This window comes from Podarcis raffonei, chromosome 9, assembly GCF_027172205.1.
Source record: "Podarcis raffonei isolate rPodRaf1 chromosome 9, rPodRaf1.pri, whole genome shotgun sequence".
Classification (NCBI taxonomy): Eukaryota; Metazoa; Chordata; class Lepidosauria; order Squamata; family Lacertidae; genus Podarcis; species Podarcis raffonei.
The window spans coordinates 33,776,974-33,803,997 of NC_070610.1; the positions used below are offsets into that span (position 1 = coordinate 33,776,974).

At 40.7% G+C, this 27,024-nt stretch overlaps 1 long non-coding RNA gene across 1 annotated transcript; it reads left to right on the plus strand.

Moving 5' to 3' along the window:
* The first annotated feature begins 6,546 nt into the window (after positions 1-6,546).
* Positions 6,547-19,983, plus strand: LOC128420977 (uncharacterized). The gene is made up of 3 exons (XR_008332192.1): positions 6,547-6,879; positions 13,098-13,190; positions 19,572-19,983. It is a non-coding gene; the product is annotated as an uncharacterized LOC128420977 (long non-coding RNA).
* Positions 19,984-27,024: the final 7,041 nt, after the last annotated feature.

Sequence of the window (27,024 nt, forward strand, 5' to 3'; positions counted from 1 at the left end):
CTGAGCTCCCATCTGGAAAAAAGATGGGGTATAAATGCCATAAACAAACTGTTAAAATGTCCAGTCACTAGTGCAAGAACATCAGGCACAGAAATGATTGGTTGGTTCTCATGTTAATCATATTCAGAGTAGACCCATTGAAATTAATAGATTTAAATTGGTTGTGTCCACTAATGGACATCATTGGTGGTATAGTGATTAGAGTGCTGGACTAGGAAATGAGAGACCAAGGCTGCAATCCAGCCATGAAACGTACTGGGTGACCTTGGGCCAGTCATTGCCTTTCAGCCCAGCCTGTCTTATGGGGTTGTTGTGGGGAGAAAATGGACAGGAGGACCATATGCACCACCTTGAGGTGAAGGATAAATAAAAAATAAATGTAGGCTGGAAGAAAGGGGGATAGCAATGTAAAAAGAAGAGTATCTGTGATGAACCAAAGGTGGACTGTTCCAGAAGCTCTGCTTACACCATGTTGATAGTCAAGATGACCCCATTCTTAACTGGTAGTAGCTGTAGCATTCAGCTCTTACGTTTCTACACAGCTTGCTTTGATAGCCACTAAGTGGCCTGTTTGGATGGTACTCTTATCTGTGGGCTTGGGAGGTTGGGCGCAGAGGCCAGTAAGGGGGAACATTGGTAATGTTGGGACATTTGCCACCTGTGTTCCCATGTGACATATGCTGTTCTGTTGTATAAAGAATGTATGCATCTTTGCTTGGGTATGGACTGTCCATCATGTTCTTGCCTGGCGGTGTCCGTCTTGTGCAAGATGCAAGACAATGGAATAAAGACAATGGAACTGGGGTCAGTTCAGTCTGGGGTCTTTAGCATCCTTGTTTGGAATTCCTGTCCCACAGTTCTAAGGTGCCCTCCTCTTACTCAGTGTATAACATTATTATTAATACTGGATACAACCCCATACATATTTTACCCCACAAATGCTATGTACTTGACTTACACACATCCACACACACACACACCAGTAAGTGAGAATAAAAATCTCTAACTAGATTATCCCCATTTCCTTAGCTAAAGATTACATCTTCAGATAAACACATACTCAGATAATGATGCGTTTATTAATCTTGTTAACACTTGATAGAAAATGAAATACAAGGTGTTCCTAGGTGTTTCAACTTAAGGTCAGCATGCCAAGGCTGTAAGCAAGAAGAACGACATTCAACACCTACTGAAGAGCTTTCAACAACATTTGTGTGTCATTAATTTAATGGCATATGGAGAAAGATTAGAAATATCTCAAGCTGTGTAAATTATCTAAATTTCATTTGAACAAAGCTGACTGGTAGCAGTTTCTGCTGGATAGTGATGTGAAGAGGATGCTGATAATCATGATAAGAAAGAAGACAGCCTATTTATTTAAAATCACAGGTTAACAGATAGAAGGGCCTTCTCTTGCTTGAGTAGCTATGTAAACAACTGACATCTTTCAGTAGGCAAAGCCAGTGGCGTAGCGTGGGGGGTGCAGGGGGGGCCGGCCGCACCGGGCGCAACATCTGGGGGTTAGGGTTAGGGGGCGCAAATCCATGGGTTAGGGGGCGCAAATCCACGGGTTAGGGGGCACAAATTACTTGCCTTGCCCCGGGTGCTGACAACCCACACTACGCCACTGGGCAAAGCTATTATCACAAATCTGCTTTCATGAACCATTTTTCACTCTCCTTGTTAGATAGTTACAGTGTTGTGATAATACTGCAACTGCACTATTTCACAACCACTGCTTCATATATACTCAGTTTTCTACACTGGCAATATCCCTGTTTGTAACATGAGAAGGAGCGGGAATTTTGAACCTCCTCCAGGTATTTGATCAGACCACAATGGCCATCAGTTGAGCTAGCCTGCGTTGACAAATCCTTGTGTGCAACAAGTAGGTGAGGCAGTAAGTTTATAAAATATATAAACTTACAAACTGATGTGGAAATGTGGAAAGCAGTGGAACTAAGCAGTGGAAAGCAAGGAAATGAGGGAAACAGATTCAGTTATCCCTGCTTACTATAAGCTGGAAAAGTCCCAGAACTTCTGTTTCTTAAGAATATGGCATAATGGGGCAGCAGTGCTCACCTGACCTCCCAACAGCTGTGTCACTCCTGCTTACTGGGAAGAAGAAAGTGAGGCACAAGAAGGTTGGTGCAGTATAAATGCACAAGCAGGAGCCTCAGAGATTCAGGTCCAAGGCTCCAGACTGCCAGTCTTAAGCAAGACTCAGTGTCTGATACTGAACCTATCCGTTAGTGGTATGGGCTACACATATTCCTCTGGACCTTCCCCTTAGGTGGCCAAGTCCTGGCTGCTGCTTTGACCTAATGATCACAACAACATGTGGATGACAACTATAGGGATGCTGATCCACAAGATAGAAATAGAAAGCACCACCACCCAATTTGCAGTGTGGAGGCTAAGATCACCCAAACCACAGGAGGATCTGCTTCAGACAAACGGCTCATCACAAGAAACAGGTCTCAGTGACAGTGTTTTTTAAGTAAATGCCCATGAGATTGATTCATACATGCAGGCAATCTCCATGTGGTTTAACATAACAGGGATTTTACAGGTGGCAAAATTGCTGCAACTCATTCAGGTTGTCTTGCTTGCCTACCACCTTAAAAGCATGAAATAGGTATTTTGAGGTTGGGGAGGATAAGTAACTTACATCTGAGTGCGGATCTTCTTGCAGCTAATGTTGGAAGCTAAAGATCTCTGCCTATCACACTAGAAAGAGAACCAACTGCAATAATGAATAATTGAGTTACAAACGTTGCTTATTATAGAAGAACTGTCTACATATTTATGACTCAAGAGACAATTGTAAGATTCAAGATTGTTTCTGAAGTCTGAGCTTCCCCCCCTCCCACAACTGCACTTTACAGAACAATCAATCTTAACAAATAGGAAAGCAAGACTAGAGGGCAAAGAGGCTAGAGAGCTAAGACAGCCAGACAGAGCTAATTAGTTAATGAGCACAAACCAAGTTAGGTCTAGTACAAGTAGTGAGCATTTAGAGGAAATGTTAACTCCTTCATTGCACTGAATGGAATTCTGGATTTTGCCTTTAATATACAATCCTATAATATACACTCCTGCATGCTCAGAAGCTAACCTCAGCAAATTCAATGGAACTTACTCCCTGGTGTGTGCAGGACCACTGCCTAAAAATGTGAATATTGGATGAGTAAAAGTATTCCATAATTTAGAACAAGGTTCAATTAGAAATACTGAAATGCAACTGAGTTGCAAACGGTATAATAAATTCACATCCTGTAAAATATCCAGTAGATCAATATGTTTGCTAGCAAACTACCGGCATTCCAGAGTGAATAATTCAAACATTAGTACAGGTTTATTAATTTAAAATGAGATGTTTTCAAGTAGGTTTGGACACCTAAGTTATTTATTATTTCTAAAGCACATTTCAATGTACAAATTGATTGCAGGTCTTAAGGAAGAACAAGGCTGCTACTATTGCAGACCAAAGTGGCAATTTAAAAAGAGATCATGATCTGGTTCATGTTTTTACCAATCCACCTTTTAATCTTTTTTTTTTTTAAACAGGAACTAATTGCACTTGTTTGCTTAAGGGAGAGGCTTTAGCATATTGGCAAACAGCCAGATAAGCCAGTGTCTGGGAGAAGAGAGTGCTAAATGCACAGTTCCCCTTGTCTGGTCCTCATGCAGATCATGAGGGCCCACTGCCAAAACAGGTTGGCTCTGTTAAGGCTGACAATCACTTGTTTGCAGGGACTGGGTGACTGAATCTAGCCTCTGTTTTCTCCTCTAAGAGATTGGTGTAGTTAAAGTCAAAAGGTGCCATTGTATGTTTAGCATATAAACATTCATGCATTCAAAATTAATCTGCACTGAGACCCATTTTTCAAAAAAATAATAATATGAGGAACAGAAATGCACCATTTGCACAAATACAAAGGTTAATTTCAACATCTCTATTTCATTTTCATTTTAGGAGTACTTTCCATTACTGCAAGAAGCGGTTTTATACAAGGAAGAAAATGGTTTGGCATCTTCTGTGAAGTCTGCCAACACAATAGGAACTGGAACTGACCACTTGGATTTGGACTGTTTACTCAAGCATTCAAGTCTCTGAAATGTATGTTGTCTTTTGGCCAAAAGCAACCTCTCTGGGGTGAATGATCCATATCTTACCAGTTAATGTTGGCATCCGTTGGTCTCATGAAACAATGGAAGAATAATACTGTATTTTTTTATTATTAGAATTGTTTATTAAGTTTATTGGTCACTTTTTCTTGTAAGAGGCAACTCAAAGCGACTTAAAAACAAAACAAAAACAAAAAGCATATAGATACATTAAAAACCATTAAAATAATATATTAAAAACACCTCACTCACTCTAAGAGGCTGCACATAGTTACAGGCCAAAGGTCTAGTTAAACAGGAACATTTTTGCCTAGTGCCTAGTGCCTAGATATATAATGATGGCACCAGAGATTCTCCCATGAGAGAACATTGCACAAATGGGGAGCCACGTTCTCGTGTTGTCACCCTCCAGGTCTCTCATGGAGGAAACACATGAAGAAGGGCCTCAGATGGTGATCATAGTGTCCAGGTTGGTTCATATGGGAGAGGCAGTCCTTGAGGTATTGTGATCTTGAGCCTTTTAAGACTTTATAGAATATGATCTCAACTTACAGGTATGATGATCATATGGAAGAAAGTGGTCTTCCAAATACGCTGGCCCAGATATATAGCACCATAAAAGCATATAGTAATGTTTTATAAGCAAACCAATAGCAACATCCTTGTTCCCAAGGGAACTGGTCTTTGATATTTGAGATGTATAGTTTTAGGAACCACCATAATCTTTTGATTATAATTTGTTTTGAACTGATGGAAGTCAGCTAATAAATCAAAGTAATAAAAGCAATATTATCAATAATACAAATACAATGAGATAGTTAACAAAGAGATAAATGTGAACTAATTCAGTTGCAGTGGGAAAGGAAATAAGGGGTTGATCAAATCGCCTTGTGGAAAAGGTATTTTATTGTGGAATATTTTAGAGAGGTCTTATATGTATTATGCAACAACATCACCTTATTTAGGGAGTAAATAATGCTTTACTAGATATTTATGGTTTATGAATATTTTCATTATCGTGTTAAGAGACAACATCCAGAAAAGTAGACTATAGAAGGGTTTGCAAAAGGGGAGAAAAATCAATATTTGTCTGCAAACGGTGTTTAGCCAAGCGGTACATAGTTGTGAAATAACTACTGAGCTGTGAAATTGACATTTGAACCAATAAACTGGACTTCTTCCATCTTGAATGTCTTTTACGGCTTTTTCACTTATGACAATCTGAAGTGACAGTGATAATGAGAGAATTAGAGCAGGGTTCCTTCCTTCTGGAAGGGATGTTACTGTAGACAGACAGTACTGTAGAAAAAAGTACATTTAACTGACAAATCACTGACACTTTGGGAGCTGTTATTTCCCCATCTTGATTTAAAAAAAAAAGATCTAGGAAAAGATCTGCTGTAATGTCATTAGGTTAATAACTTAGCAGGAGAGAGAGAGCTGTGCATGTTGCACCATTTGAAAGGCTTAAGAAAATCTGTAGTTTTACAAGGATTTTGTACACAAGTGAAAGAACATAATTATGTACTGCTGTTTGAGCATTGCAGCCTAACAGTTTCTGCTGGATACAGGAGTTCCTACCTCCTTGTAACTTGCACACATAGAATAGAACTATAGAATTATAGTATTGGAAAGAACCATGAGGATCATCTAGTCCAATCTCCTGCAGTGCAGGAATCGTTTGCCCAACATGAGGTTCAGATCCACAACCCTGAGATTAAGAATCACATGCTCTGCTGACTGAGCAATCTGCCCAAACCCACCCACCCTACTTTGTCTCAATGTGGGATTAGGTGATCACTATGGAGGCAAGTTGGAATTTGTGGGCAATAGCATTCAGTGTTGGGGACACGGGCTGCACTCTGGTCTAAACCACTGAGCCAAGGGGGTGAGCTCCCGTTGCTCAATCCCAGTTCCTGCCAATCTAGAAGTTTGAAAGTACACCAGTGCAAGTAGATAAATAGGTACCACTCTGGCGGGAAGGTAAACAGCGTTTCCGTGCACTGCTCTGGTTTCGCCATAAGCGGCTTAGTCATGCTGGCCACATGACCCGGAAAAACTGACTGCAGACAAACATCATCTCCCTCGGCCAGTAAAGCAAGATGAGTGCCGCAACCCCAGAGTCATTCGTGACTCAACTTAACTGTCAGGGGCCTTTAGGTTTTTAGTATTCAGTGTTAAAGATATAAGTTTAGTATGCACAAAATTTTACATTTGAATGCATTGTACTCTAAAATGCTATGCAGAAAAGTTTGCATTAGAAAAGAGAGATTTGTCTCTAGTAAATGCAGCAGAAAAGGTCAGATGCTTCCATTGAGAGTTTAGGCTAATTGATGACTCATTGCTGGAAACTTGAGAACTCAAGAGTTTCCATGTCATGGGAGCAAGCAGGCATGGAAGAGCTGCCAGCTCAGCATGTCTTGAGAAGGAGCTCCCAGTATATAACAGAGAAGCGACTAAGCTCCGTAATGATGATCAAGGAAGATGCTTGTATCAAATCTCTCTGGGATCAGAGATAGGAAAATTACTGAACTGTTTAAGGACTTAAAGAAGAGGGGACCAGATTGCTTGCTTGTTTACTTTGTATCTTTGTAAGTTTATTTGTAACTACTGTTCTGCAGTTAAGCTTTGAAACTCATTCTTTGTGGTGGAGCGCAAATTCTTGTCAATCCTACACAAGGTCTAAGTCAGGGATTCTGCTTGCAGCAACTCCTCTCATCCCTACTCTGCACTGCGTACCAGGGATGGGTGAGCATGAGTGATTTTCCTGACTATCTACCAGGTTCCTGGGATCAATCCTGTGAGGTTTCCCCTCCCCCATTTTTGATTTGATTACTTGGATTTTATTGACATAATTTTACTGTTCAGTATATCATTGGTTAGGGACACGGGTGGCGCTGTGGGTTAAACCACAGAGCCTAGGACTTGACGATCAGAAGGTCGGCGGTCCGAATCCCCGCGACGGGGTGAGCTCCCATTGCTCAGTCCTGCTCCTGCCAACCTAGCAGTTCGAAAGCACGTTAAGTGCAAGTAGATAAATAGGCAGGAAGGTAAACGGCGTTTCCGTGCACTGCTCTGGTTCACCAGAAGCGGCTTAGTCATGCTGGCCACATGACCCGGAAGCTGTATGCCGGGTCCCTCGGCCAATAAAGCGAGATGAGCACCGCAACCCCAGAGTCAGCCACGACTGGACCTAATGGTCAGAGGTCCCTTTACCTTTACCTTTTTATATCATTGGTTGATGGTTTTTCATGAAATTGAAAAGCAGAATATAAGTGTCAGATTGGGGGGGTGCAGATAGATCAGGAAATCTTGATCCTAGTAGTTTATGCACTGGTTAGTCCAGGACTGGATTTGTGCCATGTGTTCTATCTAGGGCTCACTTGTGCTTGATCTGGAAGCTGCAGTTAGTGCACAATGCTGCAGCATGATTGCTGACAGGAGTGAGGCCTTGTCAGCATATAACACCTATGCTTAGAGATCTGCACTGCCTGCCAATTTGCTACTGTGCAAACTTCAAGGTGTTACTGTTAGTATCTAAACCCCTTAACATCTTGGTACCACGTTACCTGCAACATCTCCTTGCTCCATATGCTCCCACTTGACTGCTTCGATCTCTGGAACTGACACTGTTACAGGTGTCAGAAAATATTTGTTCTGCACATGTAAGAAATCAAGATTTTAGTGGAACTCTCTGCCTCTTGACAGGCAGCTTCACTGTACTCTTTTCCTCACCTGCTAAGAACATTTTTTTGTTTAGGCAAGCCTTCCCAGATATGTTGATGTGTGGTTTAATCTGTTTTTAGTTCATTACTGATTTTACTTTATTTTATTGAATGATTTAAATAGGTGTTTTTAACTATCTTTACTGATAATTTTACTTTTAAAAAAATTCTCTTTGTAAACGGGTTTTGTTTTGTTTTTACATTCAAGTGATATATAAATTTCATGAAATAAAGATATAATAAGTAAATAAATGTTGTGAGCTCCATGGAGCTCCTTGATGGATCACTTTGGGGCACAATCGGCCTTCAATCTTCCAAGGGCATTGTAAAATTATCACATGGTTCAATCATTGACCCCTGACAGACCAATTCAATTACAGCAAATGGCATTTTATGGATGCAGTTGGATTAGAGAAGGTTGTTTGTTTGTTTTTCTTTTCTTTTTTGCATCACTGGCCCTGACTTAGCACAGTAATTCAAAATGAATTCACATGTGAAGATATAGAAATCATACTGGCTCGCTAGTCAAAGTTCCATGCCCTCCTCAGCAGTGTTCTAGTTTATATTACTGCCATGGGCAACATTTGTACCAGGCTTGCCCCAAACAGATTTCCCTTCCACTATTTTTAAAATATTTCTTTTTGCTAATCACATTTTTATAGTAAACTGCACACATCTGGGCTTAGAAACCGCAGGCTCATTCTACAAACAGCCAATGAAAATTGACATTTCTTACATCCCAAGGTTAACACAGCTGTCATTAAACACTGTTCCACACTTTTTTGTTCCTTCAGCAGTTATTTGTGCTATTTTAAAATCCTCTCCTGAATACAGGTGGGAATAAACACATATCAGACCTAAGATGGTGCAGTAAATGTAACTGCCATTACTCATATACGCCCCTCTCAAAAGAAAATGTTATTACAATGCACAGGAAGGAATGAGAAAATAAAAATAGTGTTATTATGGCAAAATGAAAGGATGCAATAAAGCACTGCTGAAAGATGACTGAAAATACAATCCTTCAATGCATCAGGTGACCAAAGTCACTGCTTCACTGGGGTAGAGATATAAAGCCCAAATGCTGGGTAATAGTTTGGAATCTGTGTCCTTGTGCCAGGTTATGTGTTCCTAAGCCCTTCTAGAAACCATTACAAACCAAATAGAATGATCTTTTCACCCTCAGCACATAGACTATTTGTTAATATTCTGTGATATCACAGTGGCTCAGGATCTGGCTTCAGTTTTTAGGCTATTTAATAGCTATGTAGCTGAGCACCAGATTAAAACTATTTGCCCAGGCCTTTTTTGATTATGGTAGTTTAGCTGAGTGAATGGGCTTATTTCTGTTAAGTATAATTGTTCAATTCACACGGAAGTGGAGAATGCCTGTGTGTACTGCTGAAAGGGTTTAATTGGAATATTCCATTGAAGCTAAAGAAGAGCAAGAAAATCTCTCTAAGCACTTAGATGGGTTGATAATTAACTATTGTTGCCCTCTGCTAGCTAACACATGAGTGTTTAACCTTAGATCACATGAGAAGTATTGAATTGCAAATCACCATCTTGGGGAGTTGTATTGTTTGCCAGGTTGGGAGAAGGTTGTGTAATCTCCATGAGTAAATACAGCTCCAGGCCAAATGGAGGCTCTAAGGAGAGAGAGAGACCTTTGCTTCTAGATCTGTTTGGAATCATAGAAAATACTGGCAAGGAACTGGTGCCCTCAGGTGCCTTGATGCTGACCCCTAAGCTAGCCCATTCAGTTGAGTGGAAGCAGTGAATTCATGCACACATTTCTTTGCACAAGCACACTTTCCTCATCCATTGAAATGAATTAAGTACATTTTGGTTTTGGAGAGCTGAACACATACTAGAATGGGTGCTTTTTTCTTTTTTTTTAGAAGGAAGATAGACTATGCTTAATGATTCCCTCCAGGAACTAATTCCTCCCAATTTATGTCTCAGAAATAACTAGAGGAAAAACAATTCAGCACTGAAAATGCATTCAGAAAGAATTAATATTAATTAGCAGTTATCTGAGGCTGTTCATGCTTAGTCCTTAAATGCTTGACAAAGAAATGCAAGCACAATTTTTCATTATTATTCTTTCTTTAATAGGGGAAATTCCTCTGCTTAGGCAATTACTGAGAGCAGCAGAAAGACCAAAAATGAAAGATGAAAAGATGCATTGTACTGAAAAGAGATACAAACTGCTCCACGGGGAAGTCTCCACAGAGATACAACACACACACACACACACACACATGGCATTTTACAGGTTTTGGACAAAACTGCTTTGAAGAAAGTTTTTGAGGTTTGTGAAATGGATTTCACTTCTGCATTATCACTGAGCAATGTGATCCAAGAGGGATCTCAAATTACAGCATCATCTTCATTACTTACAGTAGGCTATTCAGACATCTTATAAACATCTCACTATATGTTTTTTAATTGGCACTAGTAAAAAAAAGAGAGAGGGAACTATTTGAATAGTTCAAATGGGGGTTATTTATTAACCATTTATTCTGATTTTGTGTGTAGTGTGTGTGGGGGGGGGGAGAGAGAGAGAGAGGTTAGATGATGTTGCATCAAGACAGTGTTCTCACACACATTCCAACACATTTTCCCATCACTTTTGTTGCCGCAGAAAGTCTGGTCTTTGGGAAGGCGAGTGCATTTGCTGTGCAAGACTTCCAAATAAACTATAATTGTGCAATCTGAATCTGCCGGAATGTGAATGAATTGCAGCTGAAAGCAGCAACAGTCTGGGAGAATCTTGTCCCACTGGCTCATCTCAGGGTGGCATAGAGTAATTCTAGGAATGCCTCTAACATTGTGTTCCAACCACAGATAACATGTTGCTAGGAATCAGCTCCATTGACAATACTTACCTGGTCCTATTAGGTCTGCACATACCATCAATCCACTAAACATGCTATGAGATATCTTATTACTTTGGGACTCTGCATTGACTTTGCATTCAGGATGTTATTGGGCATCTGCACAAAAGCTAGGAAGAGCTGACATGTATGGAAATGAGTCAACCTCTCATTGAGAACTCAAAGGCAAGGTCAGCATGTCTACCAAACGTGTCTGCATTTCAGCAACCCTTGTTTCTGTCAAAACTTAATTAGGGGAAGTCTATCTCAAAATGCCTTTGCAGGAGAACCATTTCAAAATTAACATCGCCTCAATCTGAAAATAAAGCGGATCCTCTCTGCTGTGCTTCAGATTTCCCTAATTAACTATATCCCTGGGCACTTTCAGCTGTTTTTTAATGGCATCACCTGGGTCTCTCTGCAGCTCCCGTCCACAATGCTGTCACACTGGTTCCCCTTCCTGAACATTCCCCTGGGGCCTCCTTACATTGTTTCTGTTGGGATCCCTCTGAGTTATCGTCTTTTCATCATCCATGCTCTTGGTTTTTCAGCATCCCCTAGGCTCTCAGCTGATCCTCAACTATACAGTGGTACCTCGGGTTACATACACTTCAGATTACATACGCTTCAGGTTACAGACTCTGCTAACCCAGAAATATTACCTCGAGTTAATAATTTTGCTTCAGGATGAGAACAGAAATCGGGCTCCGGCGGTGCAGCGGCAGCAGGAGGCCCCATTAGCTAAAATGGTGCTTTAGGTTAAGAACAGTTTCAGATTAAGAACAGACCTCCAGAACGAATTAAGTTCTTAACCTGAGGTACTGAGGTATATATATTTAAGTGCAGTTTCTCATTAAGATGCTTCTGCGTGAAGCTTTCCTGATTGGAGTCCTGTACACACAAAAGACATGGTGCCCCATGGAAAATAAATGCTTCCAAATGCAGGTTGCTGGAAACCATAGGAGAGAAGAGTATTCATGCTCTGCTTGCTGGTTTCCCACAAGGATCTGGTTGGCCACTGGGAGAGCAGGATGCTGGATTTGATGGGTCATTGTCTTGATCCAGCAGGCTATTCTTATGTTCTTATAATAAAGAACCGACATAGACGAGGACGGGGACTTTATCCAACCACAGCACAATATTTGGAAAAGTGCAAAACCAAGTGGTTATCCAAGTTCTGATCTTCAGCTTAGTCTGATATATGCAGATAAGGTCACTTTGTGCTAGAATGTGCAATTTCTTGAGTATCTCTACTTTCTAGAAAGAATCAGAGTTACTTCTTTTTACCATTTGAGACTGAGCCTGACAGAGCTTATGCAGGATGAAAGTACATAGAGTTGAGGCTGTGATTTTCTTTACTTGATTTAGGAGACTGAGGCTGCACCACTGACTCTCCCTCTCACAACATGTGGCCTCTATGGGTCTGTGTTCAGTCTCTAACATTGAGGATGGATGTCTGCAGCAAGAAAGTTTACATGTATAGACATAGATTTCCCTGCAAGCTGATACCTTACATCAGAGATGGGGAAATTGTGACCTTCCAGCTGTTGTTGGACAACTCCCATCATCCCTTACCATTGACCATACTGTTTGGAGAGCTTAGAACTCAAGTCCCATCCAGGGAGTCAGGATTCCAGTTCACATGGAAACATGTGGACATTTACGCTCAATGCATGGACATCAAGGCTACAAAACTGTGCAGTGGCACTACTTAGCACCCACTTCTCCTTATCTGCATGACGTAGGGTTGCCACATTTAAAAAGCAAAAACCAGGACACCCCAAAAGTTCTTCACCTTTTTTTAGGAAGACCCTAAAGTTAATTCCATGTTTGAACTCCTGCTATATATGGCAGCCCTGGCATGGAGCCCCTTCACATGAATACAGTGGTACCTCGGGTTACATAAGCTTCAGGTTACATACGCTTCAGGTTACAGACTCCGATAACCCAGAAATAGTACCTCAGGTTAAGAACTTTGCTTCAGGGTGAGAACAGAAATCATGCTCCAGCGGTGGGGCAGCAGCAGGAGGCCCCATTAGCTAAAGTGGTGCTTCAGGTTAAGAACAGTTTCAGGTTAAGAACGGACCTCCGGAATGAATTCAGTACTTAACCCGAGGTACCACTGTAATCTGTTTACGGGAGATAGTTTGAGACAAAATTCTGAGCAGCTGCTTCCCAGCTCTATAGATGACACTTGTCTGTGGGGGGCAACAGCGTCGTATTGAACGTCCCATCATTGTCCTTAAGCAATATAAAAATTGAAGAAGGTGTAGAGCGAGTCAATTTCTTTGCCCTATTTTTTACTCATTAAAAACCCTACCTGATAATTTTTATATGTATGTACATTTTACCATTCTCCCAGATCTCTGTGCACCTATTTCAAGAAAAAGGGGATCAGCAACATCACATGGGGAAACAAAATCAACAAGATTGTCACTGGATCATTTCATGCCTAGTATGAAAAATACAAATTAAGGCATCACAATATTGAATGGAAGGATACAAAATGTTCTTGAAAATGAATGATCTGCAAAAATGCACTTTATCTTCTATCCTTTCCTGCCTCAAGCGATTCAGAAATTTGACAGTAGTTGTATATTATGTCCAGCACATAATTAACCTGAATTATTTTTGTCTTACTTATTGCCTTAAGTCTAACTCAAAGTTATACATATTCATATTGATGACCCAGGACATGAGCACCACATTTTCACCATGTTTAACTTTATCTCTTTCATTCATTATCATTTCTTTCAGCCATAGCATCTGTATAATGTTTCTTCTGTGACAGGTGGAAATTTATTCAATTTGTCCAAAATGCTGCAGCTGGAGTTCCATTTAGATAACATTTAATTCTTGTTTTAAAACAGATGCTTAGGCTGCCAGTCAGGCCCAAAATATCTGAAAGTCTGCCTTGTTCGCTACAAGACCCTCTTGTTATTTCTGCCACCCGCAACAACTCAGAGATTGGCAGGCCAAGAGAGGACATTCTCTGCGACAGCCCCTATGTTGTGGAATTCTCTCACCATAGAGGTACATCTGTCAAATTTCAGCTAGAGCATTCTAATTTATTATGTCATTTTTATATTTAGTATGTTTATGGAAATATATCTCCTGTTTATGCAGGCTTATGAAATGTAGGTCACTGATTTCTCCCCCTCCCCCATCAGTCTGCTTCATTTGCATGAAACATGACCTAGAAAATTACTTTCTCTTTCTCTCACCTTTGGGTGAGTTTCCATTCTGAAATAGTGATAAAATAACAAAAAGAAATGGGTTTACAGTCTCCTGTGTTTCAGTTCTATTGCTAGCATCAATACACACTGCAAGGGAGTTTTGACACAAAGTGCTTTCTGGGTTCCTAGCTGGTGTGGATGCACGTAAATGTCTGGATATGTATCTCCATCTCATATCACAGTGCTTACTTAGACCTAAACTGCAGGATAAGTCTTATGATATAAATAAGGATGCACATATCTATCTGGGGCCACTTGCTTCTACATGCAACTAATTGGTCACAACTAGAGCTAGACTGGGGTCATTTTGGAAACTGACACACAATTTATACTGTTATGAGGGGTTGGGGTTTCTTTTTTTTGGTTTTTTTTTTTTTGAGGGGTTGGCTAAATGCCTGGGCTGCTTTCTAATTCATGGAATAGCCAGGCTAGCTTCCTGGTGAGGTGATAGCCTGGATAATGGACCATTAAGGGAACAAAGGAAGTGGATCTGTGCTAGATAACTGGCTGGTAGTTAGAAAGACAAAGACAAAGGCAAGAGCTGAGTGTGAAATAGAAACAAAGAGGGAAGGAAAGTCCTATTGGGGTGTTAATGTTGTGAACTCCTCCATCATAGGGCTCAGGTTGTTTATATTTGTAAATGAACAATATAACATAAAGACACCACAGTCTCCATTGTACCTCATTCCAAAAGAACCACAAGCCTTGGGTAAAGGTAAAGGTAAAGGTACCCCTGCCCGTACGGGCCAGTCTTGACAGACTCTGGGGTTGTGCGCCCATCTCACTTAAGAGGCCAGGGGCCAGCGCTGTCCGGAGACACTTCCGGGTCACGTGGCCAGCATGACATCACTGCTCTGGCAAGCCAGAGCCGCACACGGAAACACCGTTTACCTTCCCGCTAGAAAGCAGTCCCTATTTATCTACTTGCACCTGGAGGTGCTTTCGAACTGCTAGGTTGGCAGGCGCTGGGACCGAGCAACGGGAGCGCACCCCGCCGCGGGGATTCGAACCGCCGACCTTTCGATCGGCAAGCCCTAGGCGCTGAGGCTTTTACCCACAGCGCCACCCGCGTCCCCTAAGCCTTGGGTAAGCACCTGGAAATCCTGGAATCTCACACTACTCAGTGATTGGGGTGCCATGCAACAGTATCTTCTGAGATATGGCCATTCAGTTGGTTGATATCTTTGTTGGGGCTAAAGCCACCCAAGTTTTTATGAGGTAGTCTTCAAATAACAAAAATACTTGCCCTCCACTTGCGTTTTTAATGAACTTATCCAATGATAATTTAGCTTTATTTCAGGAAAATTGACACCCATCTCCATGTAACAGTTAAACGACAATGTATCTCTCCTCAGCAGATTTTAACATTGCATTAATTTGAGCTATTGATGAGTATTAACTGTGAATGTAAATGACTGTTGTGACTGAGGTTGCCACACATCTGGAATTTCCTGGACATTCAGCCCTTACAAATAGCTCAACAACTCTTTGATTTAAAAAGCTCAACAACTTTTGTGTCTGGATTTTGTGTCCTGATTTGTGTCCACCCTAATACCAACCGAATGCCAACTCAAAACATAATATTTGTCCATAGAATCCATATTCATTTGAGAGTCATCAAGTGTTCTTTACTAATCAAGACATCACATGATGTAACTGCATATGGGACCCAGCTCTGTAACTTACCAATTTAATGGCACTTTATTCTGTCTAATTGTACATAGTGTCACAGCCCTGTGTATTGAGCAAGTAGTAACAATGCCAAAGATGAGTGTTAACTATTGTTCAATATCTAGGACTATAGCACTATGTACAGTTAGATGGTGTAAGTGTAATTAAAGTTGATTAAAAGTTGTGAGCTCAGTTAATATTTTAAACCCATCTGTTTTCCATCTTTAAGGTGCTATCCACATCTAGAACTGCAAAATCTATTAATAATGCGATTTTCTGCTCCACATGTATCAGCACTCTGCCTAGTTTGTTAATGTGTATGTGCTTTCCCCCTTGATCCCAAGAGAGTCTATAACTTTGTCTAGATCAAAGCCTTGCACAATAAATGACGCAGTACTTCAGTCGAAAAGGTTATTCATGGTCATTTAATGAGACACCATATAAATGCCAATGAATAAAGAGATGTATTTAATTTGCCCAGGATGCTATATATCTGGCAATTCAAGTGATCATTGACTATGAAGTTTAAATTTGATTTTCGTTTTCAGGAGATGTTACCTATACTCATTATAAAATATAACAACTCCTCCTAGATGAGACACAGAAAAGGGCCTTTCTGGTAGAACCTATGGAGCAGAATGAGACAAAACCTTGAGTATCCAGGACCCAAGCCATTTAGGGCTTTAAAGCAAATCATCATCACTTCATATTGTGCATGGAAACTAAGGGGCAACCAGTATAACTATTGCAGAATATGTAAAATCTCAGGGGTGAGTTTCTACTTACATATTTGATGCTGCGTTCTAGACCAAAGTGAAGTTCCAGAAGACTCTTAAAAGGCAGGCCCAAGTCGATATCATTGCAGTAATCTAACCCAGATTCACATAAGGTATGCATTAAAATGGCCAGGTCTGATGTCTGGCAGGAACCTCAGCTTGGCAAAAGCACCCTGACTGCAAAATATCTAGATGCAAAGCTGAATCCAAATGGCAAATCTGATTTTTCAAGAGGAGTGCTACCCTATTCAAGATAACCTCAATTCCTATTGATGGGACACATATCAGCTCACAAGACAATCTTTCCCAGCAGCTTCATGTAGTTTGGAGACATTCATCTTTGAGCCAAGACCTAAGTTATCCACCAGCACCTTTTAGGAATGAGCCCCAAGGAAAGATTAGAACCTCAGAACTGAGCCCCAAGGAAGGACTGGAACAGTGCCTCCCAAGCACATTGCATCCAGGTTATCCAGAAGGATGCCATTGCTGATGGTGTGCAATGCAAGATACCCAAAGCTGTGTCAGTCACAAAACCAGCCTGAACCCAAACTGAAATGAGTCTAAGTCAGGGGTTCCCAAAGTGTGGCCCTCAGATGACCAGTGGTCCGTGAGCTTCATTCCGGTGGTCTGTAGTATAAATAAATGAGTATAAATAAACTAAATAAATCATACAACACCTAGCACAGTGTACTGCACAGGCAGAAAATCATTAAGTGCTCTACCAAGACCCTCAGAAATTTCCAAATGATCCATAGGAAACAAATTTGGGGACCACTAGTCTAAGCAATTGTTTCACCCTCAAGCATATGAAGTCAAGACACGCTCAAGCATTTGGCTCAAAACTGGGAGATTTGAGGCTGGCCAGAAATTATTCAACATGTTGGGATCCAGGGAGACTCCCTTCCCCCAAACAAAGCTTTCACAACAGGCAATGGGTGGATAAGCATTTATCACTCTGCTTACCCACCAAGCCAAGACTTCTCTGTCTGCTTTAATCAAAGGCCAATCATGCAAGAGGGCAATTTCACATATCCAGAGGTCTTGTCCTCATCATTAGGTCACACAAATTGAACAGTATCCATCATAAGAGGACAGGCAGCTACTGAAGGTACTTCCATAGGATCCACTATTGTTATGACAGCTAAATCTAAATCAAAGTGGGTGAAGGTAACTATTTGCACAGCTTCTAGCAGAGGGAAGTGGAACCCGTGGCCTTCCATATGTTGTCATTGACCATGTTTGATGGAGCTGATGGGAGTTGGAGTTCAACAGTATCCCGAGGGCTACTGGTTCCTCAGCTCTGTTCTAGCAGACGTGTTGCAGTGGGCCACTGAGTCTTCTTTTCCCAATTTTCCAGGCCCTTGACATAACAAACCTTCAAGGTTGCAGAACCCTCATGCCACTCAGGTTGTAGCTGGAATTGCAGTTCTTCTGCCTCTCCCTTCTTCCACCTGCAGACTAGGGGAACAACTCAGGGGACTTTGGGATCTGAATTGCATCCACCACCTCCATCTCCAGCTCACCCAGGGACCACAATACACTGATGATGATACTTTCCTGAGTAACATAACCTACCTAGTGCAATGATTTCAAGGGTACTGCAATAACATCTAGAGGTGTGAACCCCTGTTTAATTAATCATGCACCTGCATAAAATTCCAATAATTTAAATATCAGGGATACAAATGTACAGGCTGAATATATTGGTAAAGCCTTTATGTGTGCCAGTGAAAACCGTCAAATCCCATTTAGTACATTTTCCCACCAGGTATAGTTTCTCAGATCTCCAGATGTTCCTTTTTCAACATAATCTCTTGTTGGAACCTATTCAATTAAATGTAGACAGGTGAATGGGCAGCATGCCACTGCAACAGATGGGAATGAGGCATCCTAGGCAAGAATTATGTACAAACAGTTAAAATGCGATCTGCTGGAAATCCAGACAAAAATGCAACGGAGGTGGCATTCAGCACTCCAGGAATTACACTAAGAGAGCATGGTTTTAGTTATAGAGCTGAATGCTCAACTGTTGAATAGGTTCCAGAAAAGAGAGGCCATTTTTATTCTTGGCACATTTCAAATCAATTCTGATATTTTGATGTAATCTTTCTTAGATTTTAGACATAATTCTTAGAATTTATCTAGAATATCTGGATTTTTAAAATCTAAAATATTATTTAGTGCTACTAACCACTTGTTTACATGTGGCTTGATACTACTTTTTCTTAGTTGCATATAATTGGGATACCAAAGGAATACAGTATAAAATCAGTTAAAATCACCATTAAAAACAGAGAAACTTACTGCCTGCTGAAATTAAAGAAAAGCTCCTCCCTTGGGCAGCTCATAGCAACTGCTGAAGAGCCCGTAAGGAGGAGGACAGGCTGTCGCCACTGAGGCCCAGCCCCATGTGCCGCACCAGCTCTGAGGGGCAGGTGGAGGACAAGAACCCCCTGGGTGGGAAGAAAGGCGGAGTAGAGTGGGGCACAAGGAGACACGATGGTTTTTTATATATATAAAAAGCTTTGGGTGACTGCATCTAATCTTGCCCCTTTCTAAAATTTATTTATTGGTGTGTGTTTTTTATACCAAAGAATAAAATAAAATAAAATAATCGGGATTAAGGGATTTTCTCAGGACCACCAAGGAACCATTGGTGTACTAGTGGTGGCACTCACCCTTCTTCTGATAGGAAATGCTCTGCAGCAGTGCAGGGAGGCCAAAAAAATGGGGGTCAAGGAGGGTCAGTTGCAGGGGATTAAGGATGTCCCTATTTTCATATGAGGAATGTTGGAGGGTATGGTTTTGTATTTTAAAATGTAAAAGACTATTAACATTTTTTTAAAGGTAACAAAACATATTGACTCCCTTTATCATATATTTCAGCCATTAGTAACCCTCCCTGGGATCACTTGTTGATAAGTGAGATAGATATGCAATATCTATCTATCTATCTTTCTGTCTATCTATCTATCTATCTATCTATCTATCTATCTGTCATCTATCTATTGTTACAGTGAAGATGCTTGCCAATTACTCCAGACTCAAAATCTCAAGCTCCAGGAGAGAGTTCTGTTCTTTGAAGACAGTCATCCCTGCCGAGATTATTTTATTTCCCCCTCAGAGCTGTACTGATCTTCGTTTCTTCTCTAGTACAGTTTCAGCAGGAACTCTATTGCCAATGCAGAAGCCCACTGAGCAAACTATGGAAAGGAACTAGCAGCATCAGCATGACTGCAAAGCAGGATTAAGACCAATGGAAGAGCTGCACCAGAAGAGTGAATAACAAAGCTTGCTCTCCATCACAATAAATCATCTAAAACTCAGGCAAGGAGGGAAAAAACAAAGAAAAAATATTCTTATGGCATTTAGAAGACTAAAACTCTTTAACTGTTTTTAATTGTCCTTTTTAACTGGCTTGTTTTACTGTACATTTTAATTAAGGGTGTTTAAATGCTTTGGTGGAATTGTTATTGTGTGCAGATTGTACTTTAAGAACAACAATTTAAAATGTTTATTTGGAAAATGCAGCAAATTTTCCCCAATTAAACTAAATTAAACATAAGTCAGTGCCAATCTTTCCTTTCCCCGCACATCAGAGTACACCCATGCCTTTGTTAAGATACGTTTTCTGAGACAGAAGTATGCCTATGTCTTTCTTCAACAGTACAACTGGTTCATCTGTTGCACATAGGGGCTGCCAAGGAGCAACAGTCTACTGTCCCAGACAGAACGTCCTTCTTCCTTCTCCTTTAGCACACACATGAGCAATAAGGAAGGATAGAAGCTCTGTTTTGGGAGTGGTGCATATGAAGGCAGGGTACCAAATACCTCTATACTACTGCAAAGCGATCTAATGGACAACAACAAGATCCATTTCTATTGTACAGTCTTTGTACTTTATTGTAACATTTATATATGTTATATAATTGTCTTTTGTATATGTATCCACACATAATGTACCACCCTTATCACATAATGTAAAGGGATTATGGCACTTCAAAAATGAAAACAAAATCTAATACAGTGGTACCTCTGGTTGCGAACGGGATCTGTTCCGGAGGGCCGTTCGCAACCTGAAAAGAATGCAACCTGCGCCTGTGCATGTGTGGGTCGCGATTCACTGCTTCTGCTTCTGCGCATGATGTCATTTTGCGCGTCTGTGCATGCGCAAGTGGCGAAACCTGGAAGTAACCCTTTCTGGTACTTCCGGGTTGCTGCGGACACAACCTGAAAAAACGTATCATGAAGCAAACGCAACATGAGGTATGACTGTACTGTCCGTTTCTTTTGACATTGAATGCATATGTCCCAGAAATCTCATTACTTCTTTCATTCCATGGCCCCACTGTTTAGAAGTGCATGTTCTTTCTACCACTTATAAACATTTTACAATAGTAATAATAGTATGAGAAATCAGCTCCTCTGGTACAATGATAGTATGGTTAAGATATCATAGAATCATAGAATTGTAGTGTTGGAAGACTCTGAGGGTCATCTAGTCCAACCCCCTGCAATGCAGGAATCTCAGCTAAAGCATCCATGACAGATGACCATCCAACCTCTGCTTAAAAACCGCCCAGGAAGGAGATTCCACCACTTCTTGTGGGAGCATGTTCCACTGCTGAACAGCTCTTACTATCAGAAAGTTTTTCCTGATGTTCAGTCGGAAAATCCTTTCTTGTAACTTGAATCCATTCATTCGGGAATCTTTAACCCACCTTTCCACTTTATTTTTTACAACACTCAAGGTGGCACAATATGAAGCAAATTTGTACATCTTTGAAGAGTCATTTATTTGATCCTTCATGAATGCACAAGCTTTTCAGCTGCACATATAATTTCACTCTTTTTAATTATGCAATTTTGCAGATGAGCAAGGTCAGGATTCGACAGTGATTACCATAGCATTTTGCAAAGCGTACTTTTGCAAAGTAAGGCAAATTATTTGTAAAGTAAAGCAAATTATTATCAAAAGAGTTGAGAGCTGTTGAGTACACAGTTTGCCATAAAGAATCTAAACAAGGCCAGAAGGTTTAATTGAGTACATTGTGGTGGCAAAGCGAGAGGCACAGGGTCTAATGGTGCAACCCTATGTCAGCTTAATGGGTAATAAACTGTATCGAATTCAACATGGCTTCCTTTTGCACAGATATGTACAGGATTGTGTTGCAGTATCATGTTTTCTTGTTCTGTATAGATTTCAAGAGCATTTTGTATGTGTGTTTGATTATGTGCATTAGCAGTACTAAGCAAATTTACCAGGAAGTACACAGCACATAGGCTAAAATTACATGACCCCAGGAGATCCTTCAGTTTCATCCATGAGTGGGGCACAAGCCCATAGACATGCCCTGCCCCAATGAGCCTGGGCATGGGGGCTCCTCATCAGACTTCTGTGTATTTCACAGGAAGGTATAAAGATTTTTTTAATGGACATGCAAGCAAAAGGAAGAAGGGGCTGTCAAGTTGGCTCTTTCCCCCATTGGCCACTTTGGGGTTCAAAATCATTCCTTTGCCCCCAAGTTGCTTTACCAACAATGGGTAAAGAAAGTACCAGGACTTTGAATTAATTAATGGATAAAGACAGAGAATTTTTCAAGATGCTGTACCCACGATGCATAGGCTCACAATGCAGTAAACATTAAAATTGGAGGAAAAGGAGAAAGGAAGAGGGAAACAAGCAACTTGGGATTTCAAATTGCCATACTGAGTTATAAAATGCCAGTATGGCCAATGGGAGCTGTACTCCATCAGCATAAGGGCAACCACAAGTTGCCAACTCCTATGCTCTTCCACTGTATTTTATTCCATCAAGACTTCATAGAGTTTCCTCCGTGGTATGTTTTTATGCTGCTGCTATCTTTAAGTAGTTCTTAACAACATTTCTGTGATTTACTGACACGAATTGTTTTATGATTGTGTGTTTTCACTTCTGCTGTGAGCCAGCGTGAACATTTCATTTCATAGAAAGGTGGAATATAAGGATGGAGAAAGGAAAGACTGAGAGAATTCAAATCAGCACCATATTCAAGTATGTGTTCCTACAGAGATGTAGGCATTCCTCTCAAACCAACCAGTTATTGAATGTTTCTTTTGGAGAAAAAAGGAGAATTGGGAGCTGTCTTTTACTGACTCCACTCGTCCATTTAGCTCAGTATTGCCCACTCTGGCTGGTAGCACTTTTCCAGGGTATCAAGCAAGAGTTTCTCCCAATCCTACTTGGAAACACATCAGGGATTGAACTTGGGACCACTGCATGCAAGATAGATGCTTTGTCACCGAGCTCCACTGCTTTCTCAAGACATTTAATATTAAATCAAAAAAACACAAATCAAAATTTCAATTTATTGTTAAAAATATATTACTTTAAAAAACGAGCTCCTGGAATTATGCATGGGATATTATGTAAGGAATACTAGTCCTCCCCACTTCCCTTTCAACAGTAGATCCGATTCTGAGAAAAGCAAGTGATCAGTTTGTGTATGAAGATGTACCAAATTTCAGATAAGATGGAATGTGGTGGTAGATTGTCAGATCAATCCCGGAGAATGAGAAACCAAATTTACCACACTAGGGCTAACACAAGAGACCTATACATAGTTTTGAGTGGAGGTACATCGATGTGAGTCAATTATATCATCCAATACAACAAGGGCAGAAGCTCTTGGTAATTCCAGGCTCTGACTAAAGTTCTGGAATTATTTATACACTCTACTTGGAAGTTTAGCTGGAAATTCAGGAAATGAAATTCTCATCAAATTCATTTGTGCAGAACCACATTGTTCCATTCATTCCAATAGGTGTCCCAACTTGTGAATTGCCTTGGCTTCATTGTAAACAAATATAATCCATTTAATTTTCATTTAGACACATCTGTGGCTTTAAGGCTTCTTGTACTTGGCCTGACCTTATCAAATGACCTACCTTCCTCTTTTCCAGTAACTTGAGGGTATTCATTGCCCGTAGGCATTGTCTCAGCTCTACACGGGACTAAGCTGTGGCAGATCTGGCTTTCTTTCAGCATTTTAATAGTATCTATTGCAAAACCTTGCGTTTTTCTTTTATATAGCTAGAGGGCCTGTCAGGCTGATGAGTGTTTGCTACATTTTAGGCTCTTAACTAGATTTCTCTTGCATGTTTTACCATTTACCTCTGCTGCTAACTTCTCTTAGGTTCATATAATGTGTCCCTTTAGGGGATCTCAAGTGCTCTATTTTAATGGCTTGAGTCCAATGAGCAGAACCCATGTGGATTTATAAATTATAGTACAACTATAAAATACCATAAATGGCTGAGCAGGACTAATCCTTTGTGGTCAGGTGGGAACACTTCTGCTCTTGTTCCTGCAGTAAGAGGTTATTGCTAGAGGGTGTTTTTTAAAAAAGGAAAGTCCACACTAAAAACACTTAAATAAGATATAAGAAGAAGAAGAGAGTTTGGATTTGATATCCCGCTTTATCACTACCCGAAGGAGTCTCAAAGCGGCTAACATTCTCCTTTCCCTTCCTCCCCCACAACAAACACTCTGTGAGGTGAGTGGGGCTGAGAGACTTCAAAGAAGTGTAACTAGCCCAAGGTCACCCAGCAGCTGCATGTGGAGGAGCATGGAATTGAACCCGGTTCACCAGATTATGAGTCTACGCTCTTAACCACTACACCACACTATAAATTTATATGGACATTTCAACAACTTTTAAAGCCATAGAATCAGAGTTGTAAGAACTCCCTTTCATGTTTAAATCAAGTGAAAAGGGACTCTGGGCACTGAAGGTGCTGGAGATGATGGGAGATGATGGGTTTGGAATGCCTTCTAGTGACAACGTGTCAGCCAGCTGATGCTCCAGCTCTGCCTGCTCCTCCTCTCCCATTATTTCCCAACATTCCCCCCTCATTTGCCTCTGAGCTGTGACCTCCCGCAAACCACTGTTGTAAATCTTTACTGTTTTCATCTTCCTCCTCCCTGGAAGGGTTAGGATGGGGAGGTGGTCTCCACCACTCCTCCTCTACCCTGCCCCTGACAGTCCCATATATTGTGTGGCTTTCCTGGCTCTGTTCCAAATATCCACGTTTTGCATGCGGGTGTCTGGTGTTGAGAACCTTATGTGCACCATTCTTCTGCGTAAACCTGACCTCCAGATATGGAGAATTCCAGATTGCCCAGAGATCAACAGTACATGCATTTGGGCTGAATGGAATTGGGCTGATTTGTGCCTCATCTTGATTGTGTTGAAACAGCTGCAAATTTCTACAGAGTGGATCGGGTAGTGATTTGTAGTTCCAAACAGTCTCTCAGAAAGCCAACGAGACTGTCTCCAAAATGTTGCGATAATTAACTACAACACTATATAAGAAGAAAACCAGAGTGTGGAGAGGAGAGGAGCTAAAGGAGGCATAGAATGATCTCACTCCACCCAACATTTTCAAATTGTGGTGTTTGCAGAGGTGAAGTCTTAAATGGCTTTTTAAATGCTGTCTCTTAGCAAGTGTTTGGTGGAATTGGCTGGCATTTGTTCAGCTTCTCTTTGTTTTCTATCCTTTCCCAAACAATCCCAGTTTCATTCATGTTTTTATTTATTTTTAACAAAATGTTTGTATCTTAGCATTCCCCCAACTCCAATTGTTGCTCTATCAAGCAGTATATAAATTTTATGAAATAAATGAAAACAAATACTTTAAAAGGGATACTTTAAAAATACTTTAGCTATACTAGAATATAGCCTTTCACAATAATGCTTTGTTTGGGGCTTTAGAATTCTTCTAAAATACAGTATTTCTCTTCCATTTATCCCTTTTTTCTATCTTAATGTGTGGAAATTTGGAAGTTTTTTTCCTAATTGATTTGTTGTCCCAATTCAATACAGTGGTACCTCAGGTTACAGACGCTTCAGGTTACAGACTCCGCTAACCCAGAAATAGTACCTCGGGTTAAGAACTTTGCTTCAGATTGAGAACAGAAATTGCGCAGCAGCGGGAGGCCCCATTGGCTAAAGTGGTACCTCAGGTTAAGAACAGTTTCAGGTTAAGAACGGACCTCCTGAACAAATTAAATTCTTAACCAGAGGTAACACTGTATATATTCCAGGATTCAGTAGTTCCAGTGTACTTCCCCTAAGTCACTGGGTTGCTGAGAATGGCTTTGGCAAATTTTGCTCCATATGAGATCTAAATAATTTTAACTAAAGCAAACAAAGCAAAATAACCTCCATATGGTTGACCCTGAGCTCATTCAAGGAAGCAAGGAACACAAATGTGAGAAATAAATGATCTCTAGTGATGCACAACTCAGTTTATAATGAGCAAGTGAGTAGCAATGTAATGTGTATGACCTTTTTCTAGGGGGAACTATCTGCTGAATATTCTATATGAGAGCTCAAAAACAGCTGCTCTCCATGTTGTGTCAGCAATGCAAGAATAGCTCAATGTGTTTCAATGGTGAGGAAGTCCTTCCATTAGTACACATTGCACACTTCTGCTCCCTTTGTAAGTGTCTTGTCTGTGAGCCCTTTGATGATGGGAGGGGGATTTTGCTATCTTCTCCACTGCTGCCACTCTAAACGATGGAAATATTATTTGATGTCCTAGCACAATTCCAAGATTCATTCTCAAATTACATGTAGTGGTTACTTTCAACACCATCCTTGGTGGCTTCTGCATGGTGACAAAAATATATATAAAAGAGGAATTGTTATTAATCAAGTCGGATACCCGCAGCACTCTCCAACATTTCACCAATGAAAATATGGGATTAATAGGGACATAATCCAGACTAAAAAGGAAATGATCATCTGCACCTGATTACAAACAGCCAAAGTAAATGAGGCAAGCCAGAGATTACCATGCACATCAAATAGCCATTTTACACATACAAGATGTTGTGAAGGCACCCACAATTTGGTTCAATTTAGTTCTTTTGCAGGGGGATGGACTGGATAACCCTTGGGATCCCTTATTTCCATTTGGTTCATTTTATATCTTCAGAGGATCCCAACTGGGTCATGGTACCAGCACTCCCGTGGGCAAATTAATGAGACCTAAGGAGTGCCTGATAGATGCCATGCTCTCAAAATATTGCTCTGTCATGAACCAATGACCCATAGAACACCATCTGCCTGCCTCCTACACACCCACCCATCTTTATCCATTAGAAACAGGGCTCAATCATTTCAAATCTGCACCAGTTCTTTCAAAATGGCAGCTTCTCTCTCATAATCCCTGGGTCAGGGGATGTGGTGGCAGCAGCAGCAAGGTCTCCCTCTTTTCTTTCTTTCCCATGTTACTTCCTCATCTTCCTTCACTTTCACAGAACACTCTATCCTTTTCTTCTCCAGTGATTCCCTCTTTGCAGCCTCCCAGGGAAACAATCTTAAAAGTCATAATCAAACTTGCAAGGCTTAATTAGAAAGGAAAGTTGAATATACAAAGAGTGATCTGAATTATGCTCCCATAATCTGATTTCTTCTTACCTTATATAATATTTCTGCTTTGTTTTCTTCTGCAGTTTAATATTCTGGTATTGCTTGGGTCAGACTGACACTTAGGAGTAAACAAAGTGAAAATATAATGAGTCCTGAGAGGCAGTGAGGGCTGCTGCTGCTGCCGTTTT